Source organism: Macadamia integrifolia, unplaced genomic scaffold (genome assembly GCF_013358625.1).
Source record: "Macadamia integrifolia cultivar HAES 741 unplaced genomic scaffold, SCU_Mint_v3 scaffold2733, whole genome shotgun sequence".
Classification (NCBI taxonomy): domain Eukaryota; kingdom Viridiplantae; phylum Streptophyta; class Magnoliopsida; order Proteales; family Proteaceae; genus Macadamia; species Macadamia integrifolia.
Genome location: NW_024868922.1, coordinates 14,823 through 26,231, shown reverse-complemented (window position 1 = coordinate 26,231; position 11,409 = coordinate 14,823). Strand labels below are relative to the sequence as shown.

The 11,409-nt window shown below is 37.3% G+C and overlaps 1 long non-coding RNA gene across 1 annotated transcript; it reads left to right on the top strand.

Moving 5' to 3' along the window:
• The first annotated feature begins 4,396 nt into the window (after window positions 1-4,396).
• Window positions 4,397-5,553, top strand: LOC122067149. The gene is made up of 2 exons (XR_006136603.1): window positions 4,397-4,766; window positions 5,070-5,553. It is a non-coding gene; the product is annotated as an uncharacterized LOC122067149 (long non-coding RNA).
• Window positions 5,554-11,409: the final 5,856 nt, after the last annotated feature.

Sequence of the window (11,409 nt, the reverse complement as noted above, 5' to 3'; positions counted from 1 at the left end):
ATCTAAGGCGATGAATCAACAATTCAAAGTGCTTTTCCTGCGTATTCTTGATGAATTAACGTTTATATATAGATGTAGGAGGATTTGTTTGGGCTTCTGGTAAAATCGTAAAAAAGTACTTTTTAGCAAAGGCAAAACTGATTGATATAGACTGATCGTATTGGTATCAACAAAGACTAATACGAGTATCACTACAAAGAACTAAATCCTTGGCCACGGGAGCATCTTTAGAGCATAAAGGGAAGGGGTAGTATTGTCTTTTCGCCCTACAACAATCTAGGTGTTTCTTACGCTAGATGACAAGGGTCTTTTCCCAAATTTTAAATCATGGGAGAGGGATGTAGCTACTATACCAACAAAAGAGTATAGAGACATTGACTACAGAGAGTAGGGTTGCCTTTTCACAAGTCGAGTGTCTAGGCATAGGTATGCGACTAGGTAGCGTTCTATATCAAGTTTCACTTGTTTGGAATAGTGTTGGAGAATCTTGGGTTAAGCCTATGAGTGAGTCTCCAATGTATCTAATCACATCTATTTTCCTTGGTAGAAACATGGAATCACATTATTTTTCAATTAAGAGGAAATTAGGAAATTGGAAACTACATTTATTTTCTCAAGCTAGACACAGTATTTTAATAAATATGTTCTTAATTCCATTCCAAACTTATTAGATGTCTTGTTTTATATTTCCTGTTAAAGTATGTCAAACTTTTGAATTCTATTTGTGCTGATTTTTGGAGAGGTGCTGACCCTGGATATTGCAAATGGTCTCCTATTGCTTAGAGTGTTTGTGTGTAAACCTAAACATTTAGGGAGTCGTGGTTTAGGAGATTCTGGGATTCATCTCTTACGGTTCATGTGATGAAAATCAAGTATTTTTCTAAGAAAAATATTTTAGATCCATTAATTTGAAATAAACGGCTAATGCAGCAATCCTATATTGATTCCTAAAACCGAACTTTTGAAAAGAAAAAATGTTCAAATTGGACATGTAATCCCTCCGATATTGTTTTAGAGGTTTACTTGAAAGAAGAAAGTTCATTCTAAATGGTAGGGCTCAGCCTCCTATCTTGGTCATTAAAACTATTCATATTGTATGAAGTTGATAATACCCTCTAATCCCGAATCCCTAGTTCCCTCTTAAAATTGTTTGAACACCTCGTATGAAGTTGATAATACCCCCAAGTGATTCCGAATCCCCAATACCCTCTTAAAACCATTCGAACACTTCGGTCATTGTGGTTGAAGAATGAGTTCATGTGGTGAAAGACCTAAACTCATCTTATTAATAAAATTTCAGCAAAAGATAAACATAATAAAGGTAAAATTTTCTTTTTCTTGACCCAAAAGCATTAGGGCTTACCCAATATACCTGAAGGGTGGGTCATTGGCTCCTAATTTGAAGAAAGGCAATTGTTTTTGTCCCGGAGTTGTCCTATGCCCAAACACAAGGGGGCACACACCCAAAAAAGGGACGATGGTCAGTTTTGCAACTCTTAGATCTGTGGTGTTGGAGACACTCCTAGACAGAAAACTTTGTCCCTTAAAAAAAAAAAAATATTGATGTGGATTATATAAACTCTATCTCTTTCTCTCTCATCCATGCCCTTTGCTCCACAAAAGTTTCAATGTGTGGCCAGTCATGGATTCAACCCATGCCTACCCAAGTTCAAGCAGCTCACCCTTTAATACAACAACAACAAACTTAACCTTAGCCCAACAGTCACGTTGGGTTAGGCTTTTGCCCATATGATATATGAGATAACGTTTTCTGTGGGGGAGTGCAGTCTATGTCATAGTCAACCTCTCTCCTCTCCTATGTGAATGACCTATATGGACTGAGGAGAGAGACAGACTGTATGGGGTCTAGTGGAAGCTGCATTCTCCTACAGTCAACACTCTCCCATGATATATTTTTCTCTTTTGTTCATTCTTCCATGGGCATGCAACAAACCGTACACTACCCCATTGGCATACCAACGTGTGGGCCAATGGGAGGGGCATAAGAGTATCTTCAGTGTGGGGTAGCATGGTCTTTCTACATCTGCTGTGTCCAAACGTGTACTTGTGTCATTGGGTATGTAGCATTTTTTCTTCGATTATGTATACAATTGAATTTGTATCTATATCGATCGATGACCGACTGCCAACACTATTCCCACCATAGTCATGGACCCCTGTTACACTGAAATGGATAATGAGAAGTATTGGAAGAGAATGGAAACGCATACTTGGTAGGTTGAAGTTGCCATCTCCATTCAGTTATTGAATAAGAGAGAATTTATTAGTTATTACTACCTGCCATAACCCACATATATGGAATCCAGCCATTTCATAGCTGTTGATGTTGGACCAGAGCTGCTGGACTCGTATGAATCATGGTAGGACTCAATTTCATATGGACTGTGTATCTCATCCTCCATATAATAGTACTGATAGAGATAGAGAGAGAAAGAGAGAGAAAGAGAAAGAGAGAGAGAACTCAAGCATCATATGAAGTCCCCACTATTCTCTTTCATTATCCTTTTCATTTCTCCTTCTCCTTCTACATTCTCTAAAATTCTAATTGGATTTCAGAGTAGGAGATGGTTGACTGATTAACGGTTTTATATATGACATTTAGTGATGTTTATTACATGGTTTTAGGTATCACGTTAAGTTCGGCCGATACAGCCCGATTTCAAGACCAATACTTGATTGAACTGTATCAATATTGTTAGATTAGGGGAGGGTAAAATGGTTCAAAGAATCTCGTATTAGTATTTTGAGAGGCGAAAAGATCTGATCCAACCCAATACAATCGATCCATATCAATATTGATATCAGTATTGATAGCAACTGATACAGATATCAATACTATGCACTAAAACCTTGGTCTACTATGTAGAAACCTTATACTCAGATAAGATATGTTTTCGAAAGTGTGTTATATTAAATAGACAACACAAATAATATTACAATTTTTTTCTCATCAACTTTGTTAACAAGAAGATTTTTATAAATACAAAATATCGATAAGATAAGTTACATAGTTAATGATTAACTCAATCACTAAGAGTGGGGTTGTTCGTTCCAAAGCTGGCAGGACAAGAGTCATTTGTCTTGGCATTTCACTAATCTGTATCTAAATTTAGAACATAAATGTTGAGTTTTATCTTAGCAAAATAAAGTATTGAGAAAGCTAATGTTGGTCAATCATACTTTAATTAAGGCACCTATGAAAATTTTCACGTGGGTCATTGCAAGGATATTCTACTTGTCTAATAGTTGATTTGAACTGGTGTTATGGACCCATTTTGTGGATCAAATCAATATTCCAGTCTATCAAATCTCTTAAGTGTGACAAAATTTGCATTTATTATTATTATTTTTTTCAATTATCAAATCTTGCGCTGTGATATGGTCCCATTTATAAATGGTTAGTCAGGTATCGATTTTTAATCGGGTTATTGATAAGTGGACCTCAAACGGGTTAATGAGATATTTATCTCTAAACGGGCTTTAAACGTGTTGCACTAAGTAAACAGGCTTTAATTGAACTTTTAACATGTCAAGCTATTAATTGATCAATTTCAGTTGGGCGACTGTTGGGTAACACCACTCTTGATCGGGACTTACCGAATATGGGTTGGGCTTGAGCCCAATAAGTTTAATAAATGGGCTGGACCAATTTTGGGTTTTCCTAGTCAAATTCGATTGGGACTGGAATTGACACCTCTAGTGTTCACATGCCACTATAGGTGCAATCGGGTCAAGTTGAGTTGAATTTTTAAAACCTTAGGTATCCTTAGCACAACCCATGCCCAACCTAGCCGGAGGTCGGGCTGGAATATCGTAGGCAAGGCCCATCCCTACAAGGCTCAATCCAACTTAATTAGTTGGGTCCTAATTAACTCTGGCAACCCTATTTTTGTCATTTTAGGGCTAGGAAAGGTCGGAGTAGCTCAGTTTTGATCAAGTGCATGATATAATTATTTATAATTGTATTTTATATATAGAGGGCCAGGTTGGGCCGAGCTCATTTCAAGCCAAGACTAATCCTACCCTGGGTTTGGAAATCTAAAAGCTAGCCCAACTTGTGGTTTGGGTGGATTCGGGCTTTTCAGGCTAGACTCCAAACTCAAACTCTATATGTCACTCATGTATTCTCATATCAAGCCAATGAACACACATAAAAGAAAATGCCTCACCATTCACATACAAAAAGACCCACATGGTTAGGAAAAAAAAAATATATTCGATGAGAGAAACTCAGAACGCATGTCCCACCAGTCGGTAGTACGTCTTTTTCATTAGGTTTATATCAACAGTAGTTAGTACAACATATGGGCCGTCCCATTAAACAAAAGAAAATAATCAATATATATAGCTGCTAGGGTATTGTGTGGCCAACTGTGACTGCGGTTCTCCTCCATAAATGCCCAACCACGTTCATATCTCAACCTTGCTACTGCTCGCTGTGCTGATGGTGATGGTTTCAATTCAATCATCTATACCCATAAACCTCAAGACCTAAACAGCTCCTCCTCACTGTGCTTCTTCCATGATCCATCAATGATAATCTCACAGTTCCTCCTCATTAATTAGTCCTTCGGACCTTCAAACCCTACCTGCACTTAAAAATATTAAAGCAGCAGCAGCAGAAGAAGAAGAAGAAGAAGAAGAAGAAGAAGAAGAAGAAAGGAAGGCAATGGAGCTCAAGCTCAGCATCATCACTACCATCCTCATCCTCTTCTTCATCCTGTCCCTGCCCAACTCACCCCGAGGTTCTCATCACTCTGCATCTTTGCAATTTTTAATAGCTTTGTTTACTTGTTATTCACATGAACTGTTTGTTGGGAAAAATTTGGCTGCTATCCCGGGTTGGCTGCAACTAGAGAAACGGAATATTCATTTCCCCCTAGGGTTCACAAACACCCTCCTCCTCCGTTATAGTATTTTCCAAAATGACCTTTTTTATTCCATTTCTTTAACTGTCACAGGGGTTGGCTGCAACCCGGGTAGCAGCTAAATTTTGTCCCTATTTTGGGTTATGTTGATAATGCTAGTAATTAACTCTCCATGTATAGGACTAGCAGGTGGATCACCTGATTCAGAAATTTTAGAACATGAGATTTATGAGATTGATTACCGAGGTCCCGAGACACATTCATCAACTCCTCCCCCTATGAGATCAAGATCATGCGGTCACGGTCGTGGTCATGGTTGCTCCATGATTCATCATCACGATCCAAGAAGAGCTCATGGTGTGAGAGGAGATAAAACTATAAATGGTTAAGGAAGAGAAACATGGAAGAGTACTTGATTGCTTGGTTGGACTAGGGTTACTACTACTACTGCTGCTGCTATGGGAAGGTATACAAACAAAATTAAACCCTATGTATGATTATGTGGTGTCCAATAATTGTAGTTCTCTCCTCTTCAATGTCTGTACCTCTTTATTTTCTTGTTTCTGTAAATGAGGAATTGAATGTGCAAAGTGTTGACTTTAATCAGGCAGTTTAGTTCTCTTGCTTGATGATTTGAATAAATTCTGGTGTTTGCTTTAGCAGATATAAGCCATTAATTCTTCATATATGTTTCACATGGATTGGGCTGAAATTAAAACTTTATTAATCCTTTTTACTGGACAAAAACTATTAAACAACCAAATACAACTTAACCACTTGGTAACATTGGTGTGCATACTTTTACATCATATGTGGTAAGTTAGATGAGGAAGGAAATACATGTCGAATCTGAGGATTTTTTTTTTTTTTTTTTTTTAAAGATGTTCTAAGGTCTTTTTTTTTTTTGGGGGGGGGGGTGGTTTTGGGAGGGGGGTTTAAAATTCTAAGGTCGCTTTGAGTCTAAATAGAGTTAAGTTCTAAGGTCATTTTGAGTCTAAATATGTAACGTTCTGGTCTCATTAGCCTTGGCATAATGCTATCCTTTTTGGCTTATGCGTCTCAAGACTTTAAAACACGTTGTATCATGTTAAGAAGGTTAGAGGCTATCAACTAGTCCAATAATCCCCCTAGGCGATGATTTGTCGAAATGGGAGAAGATTATGACACCCAAGAATATGGCAAGTACCAAGGTGTTTAGAAAATCGGAGAGGGTGTTCAAACTTTAGTCCCACTTTACCTAGGAGAAGATTACTAGACTAGTTGATAACCTCTAGCCTCCTTAACATGGTATAACGCGTTTTAAAGCCTTGAAGTCCATGAGCCAAAGAGAACAATATTGTGCTAAGGTTAATGGGGCCGGGGTATTACAAAATAGAGTTGGCCAAGTGACGAAATAAAGCTTTAAATGTTTCCTACCAATTGAAATCAAATGTGCACTACTCTTATCTTCTTATAAATCATCATGAAATGAAGTGGAATGAGATGATACGATATAATATGTTGTAACCCGATAATCACTGAGAGGGGGGTGAATCAATGAGTCCAATTTCGATCTTCAAAACCTATATGATATCTGACAAGGCAAACGCTGATATACTTGTCCTATTTAATACACTACTTTTGACTGGACCCACAGTCGGACGCACATACACCTAATTTCTCAAGCTGAAACTAAGATGGCACTTGCAGTGTTGATATAGTGTGTAACACCCACTCCCAGTGCTTAGCATCTACTAAGCACATAATATAGAAATACAGTGAATTATGACTTATATCAATGCCCTACAATCAAGCCATACCTAGCATATACATCCACAACTAGCTGACATGCTTACAGTTCATCCACAACTAAACTAACATGTATACATTTTGTCCACAACTAACCTAAAATACATATATATCATTATATATGCATATAATGTAAATTCAAGGTTACAGAATCTCACAACAGGTTACCTAGGATGACTAGAAAACTTGCATTGACAAGTTTGGTGCTCAAACCTTCTCTCTCCTTGGCTTTTTGCTCTTTAAGAAATAACAAGCAAACCTTTTCTTGATTTCTTCTCTTCCTCTTTGGCTTTGACTTAATGTATCATCAACACACGTCAACCACCTCTTTTAATGGACTAAGAAGAACTATCATCAAGCATTCATGCTCATTAAAAGACCAAATAAAGGGGAGGATCTTCTCTTGCACAAAGTGTAACCTTATCTCTCTCAAAAATCCTTTTTCATGCTTCTGTTATATAGAGCTTAAAAAAAACAAAGAGGCTGCAACTTGGATGGAGTCATTTGGAGTTAGGGTTAGAAAGTTATGGCACTTTGAAGTTGGGTTAACCAAAAGCCTAAAAATAGAATCTTCGGTGATTGACTTGGTGTATGCTGGTGGCGTGGGAAGCAATGGTGTGATCCAAGCCGTAAATCAAAGATCAAAATCATCTTTTAATCCTAGCCATCTGATTAAACCAACAGACAATAGATCTACACCACAGGATCGAAAGTAGCGCTGACTCATGTTGATGCAGGCCTAATGCAACTGTCAACAGTCAAACCACTGTCGACGTGTCATTGGCTGTGTTAGCATGAAATCTGGAGCCATGTCGGCTTTGCACCATAAAGAAGAAGAGATTCTCAACTGTAAGTTCTGGATCTATAAGATCTAGACGACCCAGATCAATGGGATCTTTATCCCAACTTAAGGATGTGAATCTGTAACCGAAACCGTTTACTGAAATTGAATCGATTCGTTTACACCGAAACCACAAAACCGTTTAGTAAATGGTGCGGTATGATTTCAAGTTTTAGGCCGATTAGCTAAACGGGTTGGGTCGGTTTTAACCGCGAAACCGAATTGAAACCGTTTAAACCGTTTAAACCGATCCGATTAATCCGTATAACAATTAAATAAAGCAGGGACAGTAATCCGTATAAAATTAAATTAAGTGTCCATCCTGCTTTGGTATGATTTATTGCAATTCAGTTCAAGTTTAGGCTTTAGATCATGAACTTGTAATCCATATATGTTACTATATTATTATGTTATCACAAATGGGGTGTTTGGTTGAACCACCTGTCATTTTAATATTTCATTCTGTAGAAGGCTGGATCCGGATATTGTATGATATTAGTTCCATATGTTTGAGAATGGCCATGCAAAAAAATAGTACTAGTTATCAAATTAAGACATACCATCGTCAATATAGAATCTCTTATTTGTGGTTGCCAATTATTTTTGGATGAGCTCATGATCTTCAGTTTAGAGATGGTTGCAAGTTATAATAAACCGATTGTGAACCGTTTTATGAACCATATGGAATAAACTGAAATCGAAACCGTTTAAAACTGTGAAACCGACACCGTTTAGAAACTGTGAAAATCGAAACCATTTATTAAACGGTCACGGTTTTAGGAAGTGGAACCGTTTAGTAAATGGTGCGGTTATGGTTTAGTCAGATAAATGTGAACCGAACCGATCCACACCGTTTAAACTGAAACCAAACCGATTAGCACCCTTATCCCAACTCCCATATTGATGCATGTGCGAAACACAGTAGCTTATGTGATACAATGTAATGCCGAACCATCACAACCAATGCATCAGACCACTCGTGGCCTTCGCGCAAGCATCTCTAGTGTTAGAAGCAACTCCAAGATTCAGGAACCTTCGTATTTCCATTTTACATGACAGAATCAAGCCTACATGGTCAAATTTGGACCATCCATTTTATATCTCTCAAAGTCTGTTTAATATAAATGAGCCACTGCCTACATATTTCCAGTGCTAAACACCCCCAGCAAGTCAAGACTTGAAATTGCACAAAATCCCTCATTTTTTTAAAAATAATATCTGAAAAATCCTCCCATCACCGAGTGCAATTGGGATTTTACGGTCTGGAATTTCAAATCGGCTTCACAGAAACACGTGTAACTTTCTAATACGATTTTCGATCGAGACGAAATAGAGTGCATTGGAACCACAACTCGACGCTCTACAACTTTATTGAAGACCTGATCATCTGACTCAGCCAAGGAAAATGATCGCAATACCCCTAAACATGTTCAATGTCGCAACTTCCCCATACGTAACCAAAACACGACGAAATCAAAAGCGTTGGAAAGATTATTTTTCTCGTATCGTTACACAGAGAAATTTTCTTCCAAAAAAATCATCTTCAATGCTAAAACTGGTGCCAACTACCACAAAAGCTATCTTTTCGCCACAAATGCCGTAACTTCTTCATATGGTATCAAAACGCGACGAAATTAGAAACATTGGATTTGATAAATTGCAATCTAACTTTTTCATGAAGAAACCATTTTCTAAAAAAAGTCATTTTCACTGCCAAAAATACACCCAGGTGTAATTAGACTAAATTTGTCAGTTTTGACCTTAAAACCTACTCCACCTACCATGGATATATTAATCCACTCCATGCACACCATGTGACTATGTTATCTCATCGGAGACATCAAATGATGTCACATCATTACATTCGACCACATTACCCAAATTGGCCACATCATCACCGCCACATAGCCGAGGTTGCGAACAAAGACAACCATAAAACAACATAATATACGTTATAACCTTCTTTTGATTGCCCATTGCCTTATTCATAAAAGAAATTTAAGTTGACAGTGAAAAAGAAATTCAAAAATAATTTGAAAATGATTTATCATTATGTTATTTTGAAGGGTTGCCGTTGTCCATTTTAAATGACAGCATTTACCTTCATTTTGTAATACTAAAACTGGAAAAAAAAGGTTGTAATTGCTTTTCCACTAATCGTAGACAATAGAATTTAAGTCAAGAAAGAAAAAAACCCCTGATAAAATGGTTACATTTTTTTAGTTTTGTGAAAAACACCCTTCCAGTGGGGAAATTTATAGAGGCCGCTAAAGGCAAAAACAATAATACAACCCTTACAAGAGAATCAGAGATCATCCAAGTACCCATATTGGTTTGATGAATATCGAATTTGACAATAAATGAACCACCATTTCTGATCTGTATTATCGTTTTTGCTCTTTTGTTAGATGACTCAATTGATATTTCGGATGTGACAACTGCTTGCTTAGTTGGTTGGTGTCTTGCCGGTAGAGTGTAGGCTCCAAGAGATCATTAAGGTTCGACTTTTCTATCTTCACCTTGTGCCATAAGACATCCTCTTTCTCTCTTCCCCTCATATCCCCCCCCCCCTCTTTTCTTTTCTAGCTGAATTAAAGTCTAATTCACAAATGTAATTTAAGTTAGGAGTAAAAAATATTTAAGTTAGGCATAAAAAAATTTAAGTTAAAAGTAAAAAAGAAACAAAATAATTTTAGAGATGACTTATCATTATGCCATATTGAAAGGCTCCCATTGTCCATGTGAAAGGACAATGTTTACCTTCATTGAAAAAAAGAAATGTATAATACTAAAAGGAAAAAAAAGATTCACTAATCTTAGTCACAACAAAATTTAAGGTAAAGAGAAAAAAAAAATCTTGATAAAATGATTACATGAGATTTTTTTTTGGCTTTATTTTATTTTTGACAAAAAAGGCCCAGCTAGTTTAACAAATATATAGAAACGGATAAAGGCCGACATGCCAATACAATCCTTGAGAGATCTTCCGAATAGGAGGCCATCCTATACCCATATTGGTTTGACGAGTTTTGGACTCACAAGATTGGCATTAAAATGAACCACCATTGCTGAATAGTAATGTCTTCTTTGTTATTCTTGTTAGATGGCCCAACTGATATATATCTCAAATATAACAATTGCTTGCTCAATTGATTGGTGTCATCTCGATAGAGTGTAAGCTCCCAAGAGATCATTTCAACTCTCCTGACTTTGCCACATATGAAACCATGATGATACCTCAGTAGTGTTCACATATTGGTGGGGTTAAAAGCAAGGAAAGTGAAGTTGGAGAAAAGTTAGATTTTCCCACCCCAATCTTGTGGGAGAGGAAGAGAGGAATGAAAAAGTCATTGGAATGGAAGGGGATGGGGTGAAAACCACATCACCAGACAAGAAAGTTCATCTCCTATTATTGTTTAGAGTATTTTTCATCACATTATATCTAAACGCATGACTTTACTATGCTTTTGGGAAAATAAGTACAATTTTTTCACCCCTTAGATCCCACCTCATTAAAGTCCCTCTAAACAAAGGGGCCCTAAAAGATCAGAGCATGTAAAGATCCAACGCATGACAAACATGCATTCGATGAATCAGATCCGTCAATTCCAAACTTGATCCAATCTTCGAAACATGAATTCAGATCCAGTCTATTCAAATCCGATTCCGATTCCGATTCCGATTCCGATTCTTAGAGCTATGATTGGTTAGAGAAAAGACACTCGAAATGAACGGCTAGGATGTTCGGAACCATTCTAATAACATGCACAGGACATACAGGAAGAGGAGATAATTTGGACCAGTTAGACAAACACGGGTGTCGGTTAGTCGTCTGGCGTGTTCGGCTATTAAATTAAACGGTTGACACGGTCCGTGAGCTAAGAGCCTAAA